We start from the raw sequence: 19,368 nt of genomic DNA, 5'->3' as shown, positions 1-19,368 counted from the left end.
CTGAAACTCTGGATTATGGGTGTGGACCAGAGACTTGAAGTCTCTAAGGTTTGCTGTCTCTGAGCTCCCAGCGAGCTCGCTGGCAGTGGGATAGTTTTCGAGTGGGTGCCTGTATGCGCTAGCGTCGGCGAAGAACCGCTTCATGTTCTGACAGTCGCACCTTGACTTGCTTTCTAGTTGTGTCTTGCAGCTCAACATAAACATCTTCTTGGGTAGGGAGATGTAAGAGAGCGGAAAACAGTCTTTGAAGAATAAAAAAACCAAAACAATGGGCTCTAGAGAGCTTGATAGGTCTTCATTGTCATCACAGAAGATCAAAGAAAGCCACAGAGTTGCACTTTCTACCCAGAATTGGAAATAACATCCTTAATTACAGAAGTGAGCAAGTCTGACAATTTTTCCTTCAAAGCAGGGAATGCTACACCTTGTTCTTCAGCTATTTGTGCTGTTTGCAACATAGCATTTCTGAAAAATTACACCTGTCCTCTGATGGAAGACTTGCATTTAAAGTTTTCCTGAGCCAATCTATAGATGTCTTGGTTAGATCGGATTGTGTCACAGATTGCAGTAAGCCAGTCATAGTGAAGAAGATACTAAATAGAAAAGGAGAAGAAAGTGCCTGCAGTGGTGATGAAGATTAATACTGTGGAGGTACTGGAGTACACTTACTACAGTGCATGTTTGTTTTTTCTCCTCCTGTGCTACCACGGAGGAAAATCCAGGAACAGGTCTGTACTTGTCTGTCAGCTTTCTGGCTTAAGTGATATTCTTGGGATCCCTGTTTTCCATTGTGAGTACAAAAATGTATCCCCATTTACGAAGCCCCCTTGTGGCCTGTACCAATGTAGTTTTAACCTCCAAATGTCTTTTTAAGCAATTGACTTTTGCTACCATTATACCTCGTGTTATGACTTCAGAATCTTACATCAGTCACAATTTGTTTATTTTTAACCTGTTTGTTATTTTCTGCTAATGCATCTCTTTCACTTGACTGTTGTTGAAGGCAGAGGCTATTTCTGTAATATATTTTACAGCTTTTGGCTCACTGGGGTCGTGATCATTGTTTTTATGGAAGTCAAGTGTACGCTATATGGATCCACTATTTAGGACTATTTTTATGTTTATCATATTATTTACAAGCAGTGTGGTCCGTTTCTGTGGTTCACCAGCTTCGTGGCCATCTAGCCATAGACAGAAGTTGTGAAGTGCTAAGAGGCACAGGTTAGTCTTCTAAAAGTCTTGGTTGTGCTCACAAATATGTAGTATTTCAAAATTAACAGTTTGTACTGCATCTCTGATCAGAGAAAGGGGAATTAATGGACCCAGCTGTGAGGAAAAGTAGAGAAAAGTACGTGGAGTAGAAAGAGAAAAGGACATGAAGGATGTTTGTGTAGTTTGATGTGATTGCAGAAGTATGGTATAGAGGTGGAAGAAAATGTTACAGTGAAGGAGAAGTGGAAGGATCTTGGGGAGAAATGGAAGCTTGATACTGGCATGGAGATGTTGGAGTGGTGTGTGACAGGAAATTTATTTCAGGATGATGACATGGAGCCTTTAAGTGGTTTATCATTTGAATTTGGGATTTCTGTGTTCTTAAGGATGCAACCAGAACAATACTAACATCTACATTCTCCCATGTCTGGTTGTGTGGGCAAAGTCTAAGTGTTCAGAGTAGTAAACTTCCATCAGGCGTCACTTCAGATCCTTCTTTACTGTGTGTACTGGAGGCATCCATCAGTGGCAGGATGAAACACACCTTACTGACAGCTTGACTGCTCCTCCCGTGGTTCTCAGAGGTGGTAGTGGCAGATTGATGTCTTCATTTTGGTCAGCCGGGTTTTCAGTGAAGATACTGCCAATGTGTATGTCTGCAGAGGTAAGGGATGGTGATGGTCTTCAGAGTGTGTCTGGGGGCGGGGGAGGAGGGTTCAATTTTTTTTTTTGAGATGCTGTGGGGAAAAATGAATACTATAAATAATAACAATAATTAAAAAAAAATGGTTTTAAATCAGTCTTAGTGGTGTCCTGCAGAGAATCATAAAGCAGCAGTCTAGGACACTTACGGATATAATCAGCATATTCGAAAAGAGAGCTGAAAAGGTGGATGTTAGCTTACTAATTCTGAAACTTGATCAGTACCATTTCTATGTATGTGTATGCATACCTGTACAGGTACCTGCTTTCTTACCAGATTTAGATTAGGATCAATTCACAAAATGTCCACATGCTCCGTAAAATGAAGATAGGCTTTTCTACACTGAGTGCCAAACTTGAAGCCTAATATTTTTGACTTCCTGAGAAAAGTTTACTTGGCAAACACTAGGCTTGTGTTTTATTTCCCTCCATGAATGATGATGGGGTTCGTGGTGCATTCACCACCAATCTGCAGACTGCCTAAACTTAAAAGTACTTGTTGAGAAGGGAGAGAACACACCAAGTAACTACTGTGAAATCAAAGGTAGTTTCCACAAGAGAAAGAAAATAATGCTAGATAAATCTTTGTGAGAATCAAAACTGAAATATAGAAAAATTTGTGAAAGAAAAAATTAACCCTACATCATTTAATCTGTCTAAATGCAAAAAAAAAATAAAAAAATACCAACATACATTAATCTTAACATGTTGTTGTTGTTTGTTATTTATACATAACCATGGGATGGTTTAGCTTGATTTCTTCTAAAAGTCTAATGAATGCACCAAGCCAAGTAAAATATTCATTAGAGTAATTGGTTCAGTTCAACCTCTCAAGGCTACAGCTTGGAAATACACACACTGTTGCCTTTAGAAATGCAGTATGTTGATTCAACAACGTTTTTACTCAACTCATTTTCATTCCATATGCTTACTATATTTTGCAAAACCCATTTAAGTAAATGTCATAGCAGTTTCCAAGCAGTATTTGGTATTTTTTGAGTCAAAAGTTAACTGTTATCCGGAGTGAAACCTGTTCAGTCATAAGGCACATCAGATTTTTTTTTTATTTTAAAATATTTCTGAATTGAAACCATTGTATGTTTAAGTACTTAAAAAAGCTCTCATAGCACAGAAAAAGTTTTGTTACGAAAATAGGCATGCATCTGTTAACTCACTTAGAAGTGCCTAAATGACGTGTAAAATTTATTAATATGCAAGCTAGGCAATTTTCAGTTTTAAGATCCGGTTTTGGTGTCATATCAATTCATCGTATCCATAGGTTTTCCTCTCTTCTCCCCTCCCTGATGGGCATCTGTATTGGACCATATGGTTTCGGAAAATGTTGATTGAAACTGTTCTGTCAAGAACAGGGCTGGAAAAAGCCCACCTTGCTTTTCATTTCTAAAAGCATTGTAGAGCCTTTCTGCTTCCATGTGGAGGAGCAGGAATCTCGAAGTTTAGCCCAGATGGATCTTTTGTGCCAGGGACAGGCTTTTGCTTTCTATGAAAGCCTGCCGAATACTGGCCAACTCGCCTACCTTTCACAACTTGCACACTTCCAACAGAGATTTGCTGGGGCTGTGAAGCCTCTTGTTACTGTGTCCTTAGGAAACCTCTCCCAGCCTCCCTAGCTGGCATGCATACTCGTGGCTGTATCCTGTCACAGGTCCTATGTGTGATCCAGGCACTTGTGTGCGGTCACCACGGGCAGCGAGGAGGCTGGCAGAGCTCTGCCTTGTGCTCGGCAGGGGTTTTAGCTGACTGCCTTTGCCCTCGTGAACCACCACAGGCTCCAAACATCAGACCCGAGGTGCTGTTCCTTGCACCTCCCTTTCCCAGCAGATTGTCTGAGGAGGTAGAAGTGACTGAATAGAATAGATACAGAAATTCAGGCTGTTATAGCTGGCCTGTTAAGCTAACCACAGAGGTTTCGTGAGTGCTCATTGTGCTGCAGAAAATGTCTCTTCAAATACCAGATTTGCAATTGTCAACCAGGAAGCTTTGTATTGGAGGACCTGAGCCGCCATGTCACGTTGGATGTGGTAGGGCTGGCCTCCAACTACAGCTTAAAAAAGAACACTCTTCATTTTCTTTCAGAGCCAGCAGCTCATGGGAAGGAGGCAGGAGGCTGGGCCTGTGCAGGAGGGATCTGTGAGGGCCTGGGGAGCTGCTGGGCCAGCAGGGGACATGCAGCTGAAACTTAATTAATTAATCTTTAAAGGAATCTGGGTCTTTTTGTCACCTGTCATAAGGTGGCCTGGTGGTCTGTGGATGTGGATTAGATTAAAAGAATGCCTTTAGAGCCTCTTGTGTGTGTCTGTCTTTGCTTACCATACAGGAGTAGCCCCAGCAGCTGGATCAGAGGACTAGGGTCAAGACTCTCAGGCTCGTTCCCCTGTTGCTGCCTTTGGTAAAATGTTGTTAGAAGAGTCCTTGTAGATCCGATCGTCAAAGAACTGTCAATCTTCTTCACTGGGATTCACATCTCCTGAACTCTCTTTAAATTAAGTTTTTAACCTGTGTGTAACAGCCCCCTGCTGTTATTCATGAAATATATAGTTTTCTGGATTCAAGCCATGCTGCTGAAAAACTTGGAATATTCCACAGAGTTTTAAAAAGCACGATTTATAAAAATTGATGAGCTCCTTAGATGATGTAATCCGAAAAGGAAGACTTAATAAAATAAACTCCTTAGTTTATTGCAACACAAAACTTAATGTTGACTGAAAGTTGACTCAAGGGGCAAAATGTCACTCTTCCTGCATTTCATTTTTATTTCTCGCAATATATAGCTTTGAGAATATTTTTCTTATAGAAATGAAGTCTGCTCCTAGCACAGAATGACTCTTTTTATGACCAATTTTCCCTGGCAGATTAAGAAAGCTGTGACACAGCTATTTGCATATTATCAATAAATACGGCCTTGCACTGTTACCACATGGAAGTCTTGTTCTATTGGTAACATTTTATGCAGTAGCAAATATAATTTTTGTACTGAAGTAAAAATACGATAGATAAATGTTTATGAACAACCTTTATCATGTACTTGGACTGTACCTGATACTGTATGGTGCTGATAAAGAATTGGAAAAAATGCCAACGTGGGCACATAGAAACTCATTATTGAATTGGGTCTTGTAAGTGTAACGTTTATGGATATGTTTTATGTGTAATGTAGTGGAACATCTCTTAACAATGTGTGTTAAAATTATATACACCTAATTCTGTACTACGATGATACTATGGCAATATCAGTCCTGAAAATCTACTGCCTCTCATGAGAGGAAGCTTAGCTACCTGGCACTTCAGAAAAACCAACTGTGTATTTCCATCCTGACAGTGAAATTTAGAAATCATTTGGCCACTATAGAACAAGTGAATATATGAAACATAGAGGCACAGAAGACTTCAGAATTTTGTTGTGCTGATCAGAAGATTTATCGTAATATACTGCTCAGGAATACTAAATTGCAGTGCTCGTATCTTCTTTTCATTATTATTTACCCAATACTCTGTATTCTGAATAACTGTAGGACCTGTTGGCATCTTTCTAATATGCGATGCTCTCTTAGATCAAAACTTTCCTTACTTTTGTGGACTTGCATATTTATAAGATGCACGTAAGGTTTACTTGAATAAGTTCCCCATACTTCTAAGGAGTGTTGGCTCACTGAAAGTATTTTCCAAATGAGTTCAGTTGTTTTGCATAATGGCAAAAATTTCCCTGGCGTTTCCACCAAAGCCTCGTGAAAGCTTAGTTAGGACTTCCTGTGCCAGTGAACACAGAAGCCCTCAGGTCATCTGAGTATCTGCCCATGTGTAAATGGTAAGGACAGAGGTGGTCCTGTTGACTTCTGTAGGGCTACTGTGCACTGAAAGTGTGCATTTAGTACCTTGCTGGTAAAAGGTCTGCCTTGTAGATTGTGAACTATAGTAAATAAATCAGTCTGAGACCTACTGTGGGTATCACGCTGGTAATGTGTGCATTCAAAACGAGAATCCCTACTGACAGTCAACTGCTTATGTCCTGTTGTCTCACTCTGATAGATACACCAAACCACGAGTGGTCAGCTCCGAAAGCACGCTCCTAAATATATCCCTTTTTCAGAGGCGGGTACAACCCCCTCCGAGGCAAATCATTTTTGGGGTAGGGGCGAAAAGCCAAAACAGCAAAACACAGAAATTGTTGTTACTATTTTCCTGTACCTGGCTGAATAGCAGCCCCAAATCCCAATGCTTTTGGCTGGCAGGTGCGACGTGCCCACGCCGCAGGTCCCGGTGTGGGGTGGCTGAGCAGCTCGGCGCTAGGGCAGGCAGCTATAATTAGCTGAGCAGCCCGCTAAGCAGCGCTGGGCTGGCTGGGTGGGAGCTGCAGAGAGCATGTGCTGGATCCTGCATGTGCCTGGCTCTTATTGGCGGGCGAGGCTGCTGCCTGCCGGTTTGATAGGTTTCCCCAGTCATCTTCGTGCTGCATTACAGACATAGATACAGAGGTACTGTGTGCACGCAACGGTAGAGGTGCTCGGCTCGTAGCGTAAAAGCAAGCCCGCAGATGAAAGGCATTGGTCTTTGTTATAAAACATCAGTGCTTAAGGACTGCTAGCCGCGAGCGGAGAGGTCGGTGGAGGAGTTTTACTTCGTGGTAATTACTTTCAGGTCTTTATCTCTCCGGTAAAACACAGTCATGCATGAAATGAATACTGTTAATCATGTCATCTGTTTAATTTGATCTCGCCTTCATTAATATTGTGTGTACTCCAGTGGGAGAGCCGTCAGATTACAAAATGTCATTAGAGTGGATTTAGTACAAAAATAGAGTGTATTTGTGCGGGAATATTGCTTTCATGTGAAATTTTGAGCCTGTGCATTTGAGTAATTTTACTGGTTGCCTTTTGTAATGCTAATAGAAATATTTCTTTTATTGAGATGTGTTCTGCAAAGCAATTGAATTAGAGCATTTATGACTATTGGTACATGAAGAGAAATCTCTAAACAGTGATTAGTTTAAAGACTAATTCTGTGAAGCGTTCTTTAATTTGATCAGAGCAATAACTATCTTGATGCTGCTCTAGCAGAAAGATAGAGGGATGAGGAGTAATATTCTATTGTTCTTTCAACAAAGATGCTGTAGCCTTCATGTCTGGGTGGATTCTTTGTTTCATCCACAGGATTTTATATTCAGTGGCTTTCAAAATGAAACTAAAGCCACCCTGCCTGGTAGATTGCAGTATATCCTTTGCTTGCACATGCACACATATAGATGTAAATGCCTGTATTGTTCTCAAAGGCTGAATTTTGGCCCAAAGGCTTGTTTATTGTCAGAACTGCCTTCAGCAGTAGGATGAAACAAGATGCATATGCCAGTCTTTTCCTCTGTGATTCTGAGACTAATACAGTATTTACTAGCGTCATATACTCATTTAAGTTCTTCTCATTCTTGACCTACGCATCAATTGATCACAACTTTTCCAATAAAAAATGTATATTTAATGAGCACTTTTTACCGTGAAAGCTGCTCAGAACAGAGGGAAGCACGCATGGAGTTATATATATATAAAGTCTTAATATAGCCATGCTTCATTTGATGGTGTTTGAATACTGAGGCTGACTGTTGAGACTTGGAAGTTGATGCCCTTGTCTGTGTCAGACTCCAGAGCCCACATAAACTTGTGTATTAAGTCACCAGTCATCCGGCTGGCTGGCTGCCACCATGCGTCTGAGGTACGAGTCGCTTGTCTCAGCCAGTGTCAGAAAGGTGTCAGGAACGGGAGCTATTTTGGTATTAGCCTTCACTCTTCCCTCCGCACCTTTCAGTGAGGATGTTCTTCTCCCTCCTGCATAGACCAAAGCAAAATCAAGTCGTTTGCTCCTAAACCATGTGGTGTGAAACTACCTTGCCTCCTGAATAGATGCCCTTAGCAAATAGATAAATGCTCATTTCTTAACTTTATATGGCTGTGGGTACAGCAGTTACGCATGCTTTGTATTTGTGACAGTGTGTTCAAAAAGACAATGTTTGGGATGTTTAAATCACAGCTGGCACTTAACAGTTTCTTTGAATTTTTGCTACCGACTAGAATAGTTACCTTATTGTCTGTGTTCACATGGGTTTTATTTCCAATCCTACTTCTTTTATGCAGACTTGGAAAACAGCTGTTACGCTCAGGCAGGGAGGTCCCAGGTTGTGAAGACATGTTGTTCTCAGGGTGTCGTGTATTCCATCATTGCTTCCAAATTAGTAACCAGAAGCTTCTTTAAGAGGTTTTAAGCTAACTTATGCCTTCTACCTTTTTAAGAGGCTTTTATGAAGTATATATCTTCATGACCTTTGTTACAGCATCCCATGAAGGAATAAGTAATGGTTAGTTAAATAAATACAGAAAGCAAAATTTCCAGCTGAATTACCTATTTACCATATCCAGACAGCTTATTTTTAAGAGAGGCTGATGTAGCTTGCATTTTATTTTCTGCTTCATGTGTTGAGCTATCACTATTTGTAAGTAACATAAGGCACAGCTGGTCAAAATGCTATAAAAGTTAGCGTATTTGTGGTGGTGGATACAGCTACCACCACCACCTGATGGAACTGGAATACTGCACCAGTAGCTATTAAGGTGTAGACCTCTTTACTTCCAAAAGGAGCTGTGATGATCTGTACAAGCGTCCCCAGAAAAAATGACAGTCATGAAACTAGAGCTGGTGGCACTATAATTGAAACTTGCAGTGCTTTAACAGCAAGGAATAAGCTACGTTGTTATTGCTTATTTTTTTTTTTTAATAATAACCTCTTTTTTCTTCTTGGTAAACAAAGAAATTGAAGCAACAGTTCATATGGATTGTTCTCTATAAACAACAACAAGAAAGTTGCCATCTTTTTTTGCTATAAACATATTTTAACAATAACCAGCTTACTGCTACAGGAAATCTAGCACACTTCAGATTATTCTTTGAGATTTTATATTACCGTTTTGCCAGCAAGTTTAAGTTTTTGACTGCTCTTTGTGGGGAGCTGTGTGCAGTACATGTTAGCTGCATGGCTCTGCGAACCACCCTTATTTCTGATGCGTTACTCTGTAATTAAATCTATAAGTCATTTGTTATGTGAAAGGGAAACTCTTCTTTCCAACCCAAAATGCGGCGTGTGGTGTGCGTGCGTATGGTAAGAGCAGAGAAGTATGTAACAGAAATGAATGTCTCAGCTGCAGGAATGTTTCATCATATGTGTATGTATATAACTGGCATAGAGTCACTTCAGTCATCTGTCACTGAGATGTGTTTGTGTAGAAATGAGTATGCTGTTAACACTTTCAGTGTCATACTGGGAATCTCATTATAACCCCATGGAAATCATCATATTCCTTGAAGAGGGGTGTTTTCAGAAGTGTTGGTTTCGTCTGCTAGCTGAAGATGGATATATGCAGTAAGCTGAGTACCAGTAATAAACAGCATTACACTACCTCTGGTTTATTAAGACATTATGTCTTTTTAGCATTACATGTATAAGTGAATTTTGCATCAGTTAAAACTACACCAAACCTAAAAGAGAAGGGTGATGCTTAAGGTTAACACGTTTTTTTGCAGTTTGTTAGCAATGAGAGACTCCAGAAGAACGGTCAAGATGAGGATTTAAGATATTACCAACGTGTTTATTTTGCAGGATTTGCACTTATATGCTGTGTTGTTTTTAAAGTTGAGTAGCAGTAAGTGATCTGTGTAAAGGTTTAAGTTAAAATGAGAACAGTGCCCTAAAGCACCTTTATCCTTTTCCTCTGTTTTTGGAACAGACTCCAATTATTACTCTGCTGATGAAATGTCGGTCTGCTTAAGTGGTTGACACATTCAATAGGATATCTGTAAGCGCTGCTTATAACACACTGAAAGTCTGTGGGAGATCAATAGCCTGTTTGTTCCCTGTGTTTTGTTGGGTGAAGGTCTCTTTCTTCTTGTAAATCTCATAACTTTGGGGTAGGAGTGAGCAGGAGGGGCCTGGACGAGGAGGTGAGGGATGTTCTCTGTCAGGTGTGTGGTAAGGAGGGGAAGCCTCGCTGCCCCCACACTCCTCCAGCACCTCTCCAGCAGCACTAATGATCGGGATCTGAAATGTGACCATGTCCGCGTGTGGAGATGGCTGGGCAAAGAGGGGCAGCAGGAAAAAAGCTCCCCTCCTTGCTGGTAGTGTGGGCAGTTAATGGGGAAGTAGCTCCAGTGGGGCCGCGTTTCCTCTCCTGTGGGCCTCTCGTTTGCCTGCCGCAATTCATTCCACGGGCTAACTGTGTGGAGCTGGAGACATAGAGGGTGAAACATGCATACCTCTAGGCACCTGTGTGTCAAAAGTTCGCAATATATAAAGGAAGATTGTGTTTTATTGATCAGGGGAACGCAAGCAGCAATATTTTCTCACTGTGGTTCTTGCAACTGCAGTGTTTTCCCTCAGTTGTATACATCTTGAGGGGGGGGATTGAAAACAAAACAGATATATATCTTTATTTTTTTCCTACGTTTAATCTCCTGTAACAATTTAATTGTTCGGAAATGTATGTTTGGAAATGTATTACCTGAGGTATTGAACATGGCTTGATAGATTTAATGTAGAATGCAACTGGCAAATCGTAATCCTGGTTGCTGTTGTCTGGGTAAGCCTGGCAACAAGATTCCTGTCTCATTTCTCATTGTCTTTCGTGGATGTCTCTCAGCCACCTGTAGGCACCGCTGCTCGCTGCAGTCTTTCCACAGAGCAGCTGAAGTTTTCAACCCAGACCCTCAATTTGTAAACATGTCATTCTTAAACGTGAATCATCTATTCCCTTCCGTAACTGACAGTGCTTGTTGTGCCTGATACGTCTGTGGTATGTTGGTTTATTAATTGAAGCAGTATGTTATTTATACTGCTGATGATTATATGACCGTCTATTTTATTGGCTGTATATCTCTTGGGCTTTGTGGAATGGTTTTTACTGCATCCATTCCTAATGAAAACGTGCATACTACAAAATCTCAATGACAAAAAGGAAGGATGTTAAATTATTGCCTTTCCTTTAGAGGACCTTAGCATTTGGGGACTTGGTAGACTAGCCCAATGATCAGGCTGTTCTATTTCCTAGTTAGGAAGTCAGTATGAATGCTTTCAGTATCCAAGTCATGCAATGTGTGGTATAACTTATATGGGTTAATAGTGCCACTTAAATGGAGAGAAATTTGGACACGCAGGTTTGCATGGGTATGTATGTTTTCAGAAGTTTGGGAACGTTTGGCTCCTGTATCTGTTTGCAGTCAATGGATATAATCAGCTCTTTTAAAATCTGGGTACTATTCTTGTAGGTAGTGATAATAAAATAACAATGATAAAGGAGAGATATTAATATGATGAGATGGCTGATAATGCAGACACACAATATGATACAGCCTCTGTCCCAAAGCATTCTCTGCCTGCATTATCTAGGCAGAAAAAGGCAAGAGAGGAAGAGAAAAAACAGATATGAAGATTGAAGCATCTTTTATGTGACCACAGGCTGTGGGCTTGCAAGGTAGTCTGAACAGTGTGTGCTTTAGGGTCATAAACCATCACTGCAAATGTCTTTTAAAAGGGTGAAAAAAGATCAGTATAACCACTCTTGCCTGTGTAAGCACTGACAGTACAAACTTGCCAGGATAAGGATGATATCCTTCTGTCTCAGTGTCATAATTGGCACTGGGTATTTTGGGCACTGCAGTCATCCAGAAATGAGTGTGCAGCTTTGTATTTCTACTGTGATCTTACAACAGCAGTCTAATCAGAAGATGTATGAGGGACTCGATAAACTGCATCCCTTTCTCTTTCATTACTGTTACATCAACACTATTGAAATCCGCGTGCCTTCCCTCTGCCCCCCCATTTTCCTTTGGCATATTGTGGAATGCAGGTTGCTGCTTTGGCCTCCGAGTCCCCAGGGACTCAGTGAAGCTCAGCGGAGGCAGTGTGCTTGCTGGTAATTTAATGTGGAAGGCAGGTATTGTGGTGGGTGCAACAGAACAGGACCTTGAAGTAGTAGATGGCCTCATTGTCCTTAAATGTTCACAGTTCTTTTACTTCCCTGTCTCTTTTCTAAATTTGTCTGCCCCATTTTCCCATTCAAATCCATCTTCTCTTTTTCTATTCACTCTCTCCAATCAAGCTCTCTCTGCCTTTCAGCTTCTATCTGCCACTCAACCCCTCTGCTCTTTGACATCTTCGCAATCACCACTCCCTATTCAGTGGGGAATATCCAAAAATACCTTGTAGGTGGAGGTGGCCAAGAAGGGCATGCAGGTGAAGAATTCAAGTTCTCTTACCAAAAAAGGCCTGACTTTTTTTCTTGTTTTGATATTAAGTGCTTACTGATGGAAGATGTCCTTGGATGCTGCATGGAAAGCTTATTTTGAGAAGCACAAATCTTACCCCTGACCTTTCCAAGTCTGGCACCTCAGCTTTTCTTCTCTTACCTCTTTGCTGAAAGCAAGTGTCCCTCTTCATCTTCCTGTCATCTCTGCATGAGGGCTTTCCAAAGTGATTAATGAGTGTTTTCTGAAAACAGGGCCTGTGTCCTTCGATCACGGCTCCATGCAGGTACCCCACATCCTCGGGGCCTCTATAAGGTGGTGACCTGAGGAGCTGCTCCTACCCGTCTTGTAGGTGTCTCAGGCAGCAGCAGCACAGCACTGACCTGAATCTTCACAGCTTCCCTGCTGCCTACAGGGCTACAAACCGCGTGGGTGCATTCTGGCTTAGTGTCATGTTGATTTTGCTCTTCTTTGCTGGCTACTTGGCAAATTTGCTGCCTAAAGGGTCCCGCTGGAGGCCAACAGCTCTGATTCTGCTCTGGGAGGAGGTTTTGTTTGTGCTTACATCAAGTCCTTGCAGAGCAACAGCCAAGCAAATATTTTGGCTGAAGTATATAGGGTTTGGGTTCGTTGTCTGTAGTGTGGCTAGATAAGGGATTTTTTTCCTATGGTACATGTTGAGAAAATGTGATGCTTCGTTACTGTTGACTGTGGTTTTTAGATCTCTAAAGAGCCAGAGTTTCTACATGTATTTTCTCTTTCCTTATGCTACAAAGCAACTTACACTTTCTTATTTTACTTCAGCATGACTCTGAAGCCTAAACTTGCATCAAAAGCGTGTTTGCAACTAAGTCTTAAATCCATTCTTAGAAGACATCTACAAATACTGAATCCATCTGGTGTTGAATTACTATTGATTTTTTTTTTTTTTTTGCAAGCATGCTGAAACAGGATTGATGCTTCCCTCATCTCCAAGAAATACGTACATCTGCCATTTATAGCAGCTCTTCTGACTTTGTGGAACATACTAGTGGAGGCAGTAGGATCCTACACAGAGCTTTTTTTTTCCTGCTTCTTGCCAAAATCAAGTATGGAATTATCAATGTATATAAATAACTCTTGGGGAGGAGTAAAGAAGATGGAGCCAGGCTCTTCTCAGAGGTATTTCATGACAGGACAAGAGGCAATGGGCACAAACTGAGATAAAGGACATTCCATATAAGCATAATAATTTTTTTTTAATTTTTTTACACTGTGGGAATGGACAAAGGCTAGCACAGGTTACCCAGAGAGATGATGGAGTCTCTATCCTTGGAGACGCCCAAAAGCCATCTGGACGTGATCCTGGCCAACAGGCTGTAGGTGGCTCTGCTTTCAGCAACAGGGTGGAGCAGATGACCTAGAGAGAGAGGTGCCTTCCAGGCTCAGCTGTTCTGCAGTTCTGTGATCAGAGATCTCCAAACAGCTGACTGCGTAAGGCCTCTCACCTCTAGGCAAGTTATTTTTTCTGTATTAGTCCTGCTATCTGAAATTACTTCACTTATACCTATCCTGATGTGTGAGTGTGCACGTGTGCATATGATAAGCATACATCTACCCATTTCTAGCTGCTGTATAAACATAACTGGAGTCTGGAACAAACTGGGGAAAATGAGATGAGAAAGGGTTGCTTAAGGAGATTATTCTATATATTTTCTTACATATAAAACTTCCATTTCATACAGGCCACACTTGTTTTGTATGCTTTATGCAGCCATTGTAAATGTTTCTTACATATTTTCCCTCCCGCAATAATATGTTAAGTCTGTATAGTCAAAAGCGCTATATAAAATTGCTTTGCAGAAAGCTTTATTCTTCTTAGATGGTTTCAGTTGGGCACCACTTACACAGCATTACATCTTTGTGAGGGACTGCGTTAAGCTTAAGTGGGCAGAAAGTGCACAGAAGGAAATCTGCATGAGAGAAGAGGAGGATAAAAGGTTCTGGGCCTGAAGAGGGAGGTGCACCCCCAGCAGGACTCCCCTCCCAACAAAACGTAGCTCCAAATCCAATAGCAAACACGGAGAGCTGAGAACATTGTACAGACACTTCGTATTTATGCAAATACTTTTTGGAGCCCTAAACACACGTAATTACTGTTCTGCTTGTTTTAGCCCTGTTTCTGCAGCCTTTGTGTTGGTCTGACATCATTGCTGAAAACTGGAAAGCTGGACAAGGCTGACTACAAAAACTAAATTTGGTCTTTGGGTATGTACAAACGAAGCACCAGATGACCCTCAGGGCAGTGTTGGAGGAAGCTGTCCACGGGCATCCTTTCTAGTATGCTTTGGGTAACTTTGTGGGAGAAGGGCAAAGCTCTTCATCCCATCCCTTCAAAGCCATGACTCCTGCCTTATAATATTAACAAGATTTCTTTCTCCTTTTCAGCCCCAATTAAAGTAATTTTCTCCTTGTTTAAATGATCACCATCATTAATATTACATTGTTTGGGGCTGAAGAGGTCGTCTTTGTTTACGTCTTGGCCAAGACAAGTGGCAAAGAGTGCAGGCCTGAGGTTTTATATTTGAAATAGCAGAAACATCTTTGTTCTGGCAAGCATTTGGATTTTTACTGTTTAAATACATGACAATGCCATATTTTCTGTTCTGATCCTCTGTGCTCAAATATGGTGAGGGATTTATTTTTTCCTGCTTGTTTACAGGTTCTGACATAACATCTTAGAAATGGTACATAGACATTTCTTGCAGTGAAGGCATTTGGAAAAAAAAAAATCTGTTTTGAAGATGAAAGAAACCAATTTCTATTTGAGAGCTTGCTTAGTTCCTTGCTTCAGCTTCAATCACAGCCAGTAAGAAGTTTTGAAATTCTTTTTTTATTGAATTTTGAAAAATTAATCAGATAAATCCTTTAATCCTTATGAATGGGGCAGTTTTTTTCCCTGCTTGTTTCATTTTAGTTTAGCAGTTAGGTCTTTTACACTTGATTAGATTATTTTCTTTGGTCCATATAACTGTCTTTCAAAAATCCTTTAGAGGTAATCTGTAATAGTGAAGTCTTTTCTTGTCGGACATCACAAACATGCCTGAAAAGGAGATGGCTTTGTACTGGTGGGCTAAGTCTCTCTTCCCTGCTCTCCTTTTCCCTTCCTGCAAATGTGTTTTAAAACCATCCCATCGCTGTCTTGTATTCCAGCTCCCTCTCTTCCCAAATCTGTAATGTTCACGTGTGCTCTGAATTTCAGCTGCAAGGACTGTTTAGCGTCTGGAGCAAGAAGAAAAAGTCCAGTTCCATGTTTAAAAGTGTAAGACTTGCTTCTCATTTCCTTAATGTGATCCAACTAGATATGTTGGAAATGTTTGATGTGAAATTCTTCGTTGGAAGTGGGACCTGCCCTTAAATCAAGCTGCCCTGAGAGCTAGAGATGGCTCGGTGCTGCCAGCAGTGAACACTAGGCAGTCACCACTGTGACTGTGTCGCCTTCACGCCTGGTTCTGCCCTTCCAAACTCTGCAGGGAAGAGGTGAGTGAAGTGGCAGAAGGGTTTTCCCTTTGGCTACTTAGGGAGTGCCATGTAAATAGGAAGGAAGGATTTATTAGTTCTGGGGACTCGATTCCCAGCTCTTCACAATGGTTTTTAGCAATTTGCTGCTTCTGGCAGTAAAGTGCACCAGGGTGCAAGCTGCCTTCTTTTCCTCACAGCTGGAAGCGAGTTTTCATTAAGCACAAGGGTGCTGTATCAGCTCCTTTTGTTAGGATGTTTTCTTGCTGAAATCTGCCAGTTAGAGGCATGGGGTTGTTTAGAGCAATCATCGGATGCTGTACAAAGGCAGATCCACACCAGATGCTCTTGGAAGGGGTGTTTGGACAGAGGTGTGACTTCGTGAGGTCGTGACAGCAGCTTGAGATCCTTGCAGTGCTTGGTTGCTTTCAGCCAGAAATACTGGCCAAAGCACAGCTCATCACCTTGCACCATGGTATTGGGGCTTTTTTTTTTTTTTGGAAAGGTTTGGCAGTTCAGGCTGTTTATGTGAGGACAGACATCCAGGGACCATGATCCTTATGGCAGCCTCACTTGCATTTCGTCTTCAAAACAGAGCTGTGTTTATTGTGTTAAGAAAATAATGTCCGATACTGAGAAAACAGGCTGATGAGGTTTATTTTTGCTATTGGTTCATTTTAACTTTTTGTATTTGCGGAAGAAATCATATGGCCCAGTTACAAATGCAGAACTGATGCAGCCTCAAAACAAATAATTGGATTTTTCCCTCACAAAGAGCAAAACAGTGCTAGGTGTAATTCTGTTTCAGTCCACATTGTATCTAGCATGATTTTAGCATAATTTTGGAGTCCAGGGAGATTTCCTTAGCATCCCTATTTCACATGAACTGTCACCTGAGGTGGTTTGTATTTCTTTAAATGTGCTCTCCCTTGAAAACTAAATCCTTAAATAGTTTGCATAAGTTTTGAATGGTTGAGTTGCCTCCGATATGGGTAATTTACAATCTTTGTTTCTGAATATATGTGATTTTTGCCTGTAAAAGCTGTAAGTAGATAAAAACAGAGTTAAAATTTAAGAGTCCGTTCCAAGTTGTCCTCTGCTCAGCTGATATCTTGAATTTCTTTTTGGGGTCTTTTAAACCCCTGAAGTGTCCTAATATTTCTTAACAATAAAGGTCACTTTCTTACGTAGCTGGTGCAGTGGCTATTAAGTTAACCTACTGAGAGCCTCATGTCTTATGGAGCCTTTATGATGAACTTTGCAGACAAAGTAGCTCTTATTACCAGCTTCCTAAATTTCTCCCCGAGGTAAAAAATTCTGCAATCCACTTGAATCAGAAAATATTTCTATTCTTCCCTTAAACCTATTAATCTTTTAAAATAGTAATGAAAAATGAATGCACAAAATGAATGCACAGTACTAGTATACCATATTATACGAATACACTGTTAGTGGAGTAAAAGCTGCTCAGTGTTTCCTACCCTTGCTTTAATTCTGTCAAGGTATTTGCAACCCGGTGCAGCCTGTATTTTGTTCTCCTGGTGTTGCGTGTCCAAGGTGCAGCCTTCCCTGTCTGCCCACGCTGTGAAATCTTCCATCCGCATGTCTCATCTTACTCCTAAAGTACCTCGCCATCACTTTTCTAGCCTGGATGAAAGCAGTCTTGTCCCATTTAAATCAATTCTGAATATTGCATGAAAGTGCATTTCCCAAGCCTGTGGCTTTGATCGTATCATCCCTCTTTACATCTTCTTGTTAGTTCCTTCTTCTATGTCATAGCCAATACTGAAATTCCGATATGATACCCTAGCATTATCTATCATCTCTCACTTTTTATCAAAATGTTGTTTTTTTGTCTCCTTAATGTCACTTTGCCCTTATGCTTTTGAACAGTTGTGGTGCTGCTTTGTTTTACATCCTTTCCACTTGGAAAGAGCTAACAGTGTTAAATCGATTCAGTATGCTTCACTGTGTCATGGTGGTATTTAATTTACCTTGTATCACGAAGCAATCTCACAAAATGAGTATGACTAACTTTTCGATTAAGACCTAGAAAAGAAGTCTTTTCAGGAAGCCCTCGATTTGTACTTGTAGCAGCGCATCTGGGGAATGGTATCTGCCGGGAAGACTTCTCTGTGCAGATGTTATGCAAAAGCTTGTAACACAACAGAAACTTGCTCAAGTGTCTTCGCTGATTAGAGAGAACAAGTCTGGTCCAGTGGTGTTTCGAGATGAGTAGATTTGCATGCCATGAGAATTATCATCAGTTAGAAAAGCAAATTGTCCCGAGAAGGAAGATAAAGTTCATAGCAGACAAGGTACAGATTGAAGAATGATTAAATAAAGTACAACTTTTTTTATGGTTCTGCTTGGTATTGAAGATCCAAAACAAACTGGGTATGCATTTTCTGTCGTTCACAAAGTAGTTTGTGCAGGTACTGTGGGAACAAAGGTAGCCATGCTGTTTTGGCAGACTTGAAGCATTGCTTTGTGGCCTAATAAGAGGGGAAACTGCCCTGCTTCAGGAGCCAAATACTGTGATAATAATTGCACTTCTGTTCCACTGACCAAGTGCTTTTCTCCATGTCCAAAATGGGAATGACACTGGTCCAACCCACAGTGCGGTTCCAAGCATTAAGTAACTGTTCAATACCATTCTGGAAAGCCAAGGGTTTTTTGTTGTTGTCCTTGGTGCCTTTGTTTTATTTTTAATGGATGCCTGAAAGTCTTAAGTCCAGTCTTGTCTGCCAGATTATTTAAAACAGTGCTACATTCACCAGTTCCCAGAGAAGGTAGTTGGCAATGCTATAGTGTGGTCACTGTAGTTATGAGAAACAAATACAATAATCATCTTATTTATTAAGATACCCGAATCTTTAACTATATCTTCAGTGTTCCCATAAAAACACTTGGGAGGATATGGTTGTTAAAATAAATGGGCGGTGCTAATCAGAAGACTTCTCAGCAAACAGTGCCTTTCTTACTCTAAGAATTTTTATTTCTTTTTGGTAAATTAAGAATTTAATAGACCCCGAGACCCCATGGAGGTCCTGAGTGAGATGTTTCTGAGACATTGTCAAAGAGGTGTGAGCACTGCTGTAAGTACAGCTCAGTAGTGATGACCTGGAGCAGTACCTTGTTCTGAAAGGTACCGGGTACTAATTTATGGGGAGAGGGGAAGACTGAAACTAAGGGAATTCCCATTTTAAGGATTGAAGTAAGCACAGGAAATGAGATGCACTTTAAAACATAAACATAACATATCAGATACAACTTTAATACATTTCTTAAAAAAAAAAAAAAAAGAATGTGGCATACTTCTTCTGGGTTTGCAAAGGGTACAGTTTTTTTGTTGTTCTTATGTTACTGTAAAGGTAGCATGTGAGAGAAATGCAGGAGTGCTGGAACAGACACAATAAATGCACAAAATCAGGGGATGAGCCAATTTCTAGTTCTGGCCATGTCTCTCTCCTGCAGTGTGGATGTATAATTTAAAGCATTACAGAGTGTTTTTTCCCCTTCCCTTTGTGAAGTGAAGCTTGTAAAGGAGAAAAGATTTATTTTTGAACAGCTTCCTTCTATCATCTCTTGAAATTCATATAAATTGTGAACATAGAGGTGGTTTATGATGAGGAACAGAGATTCTTCTACAGCTCTTCC

General features: G+C 40.8%; 1 protein-coding gene across 7 annotated transcripts in view; it reads left to right on the top strand.

Moving 5' to 3' along the window:
- Positions 1-19,368, top strand: part of FAM110B (family with sequence similarity 110 member B) — a 108,129-nt gene that overhangs the window by 45,139 nt on the left and 43,622 nt on the right. Inside the window, exon 1 of one of the 7 annotated variants that reach the window (XM_027452268.3) lies at positions 6,384-6,531. The exons of 4 other annotated variants lie outside the window; for them this stretch is intronic. The gene's annotated coding sequence lies outside the window, so the exon portion shown is untranslated. Of the gene's footprint in view, positions 1-6,383; positions 6,571-19,368 lie in introns of those variants that run through there. 2 more of the 7 variants (XM_027452266.3, XM_027452267.3) reach the window with 2 other exon arrangements.

Source organism: Anas platyrhynchos, chromosome 2 (genome assembly GCF_047663525.1).
Source record: "Anas platyrhynchos isolate ZD024472 breed Pekin duck chromosome 2, IASCAAS_PekinDuck_T2T, whole genome shotgun sequence".
Taxonomy (NCBI): domain Eukaryota; kingdom Metazoa; phylum Chordata; class Aves; order Anseriformes; family Anatidae; genus Anas; species Anas platyrhynchos.
This window is presented reverse-complemented; position numbering and strand designations above follow the sequence as displayed.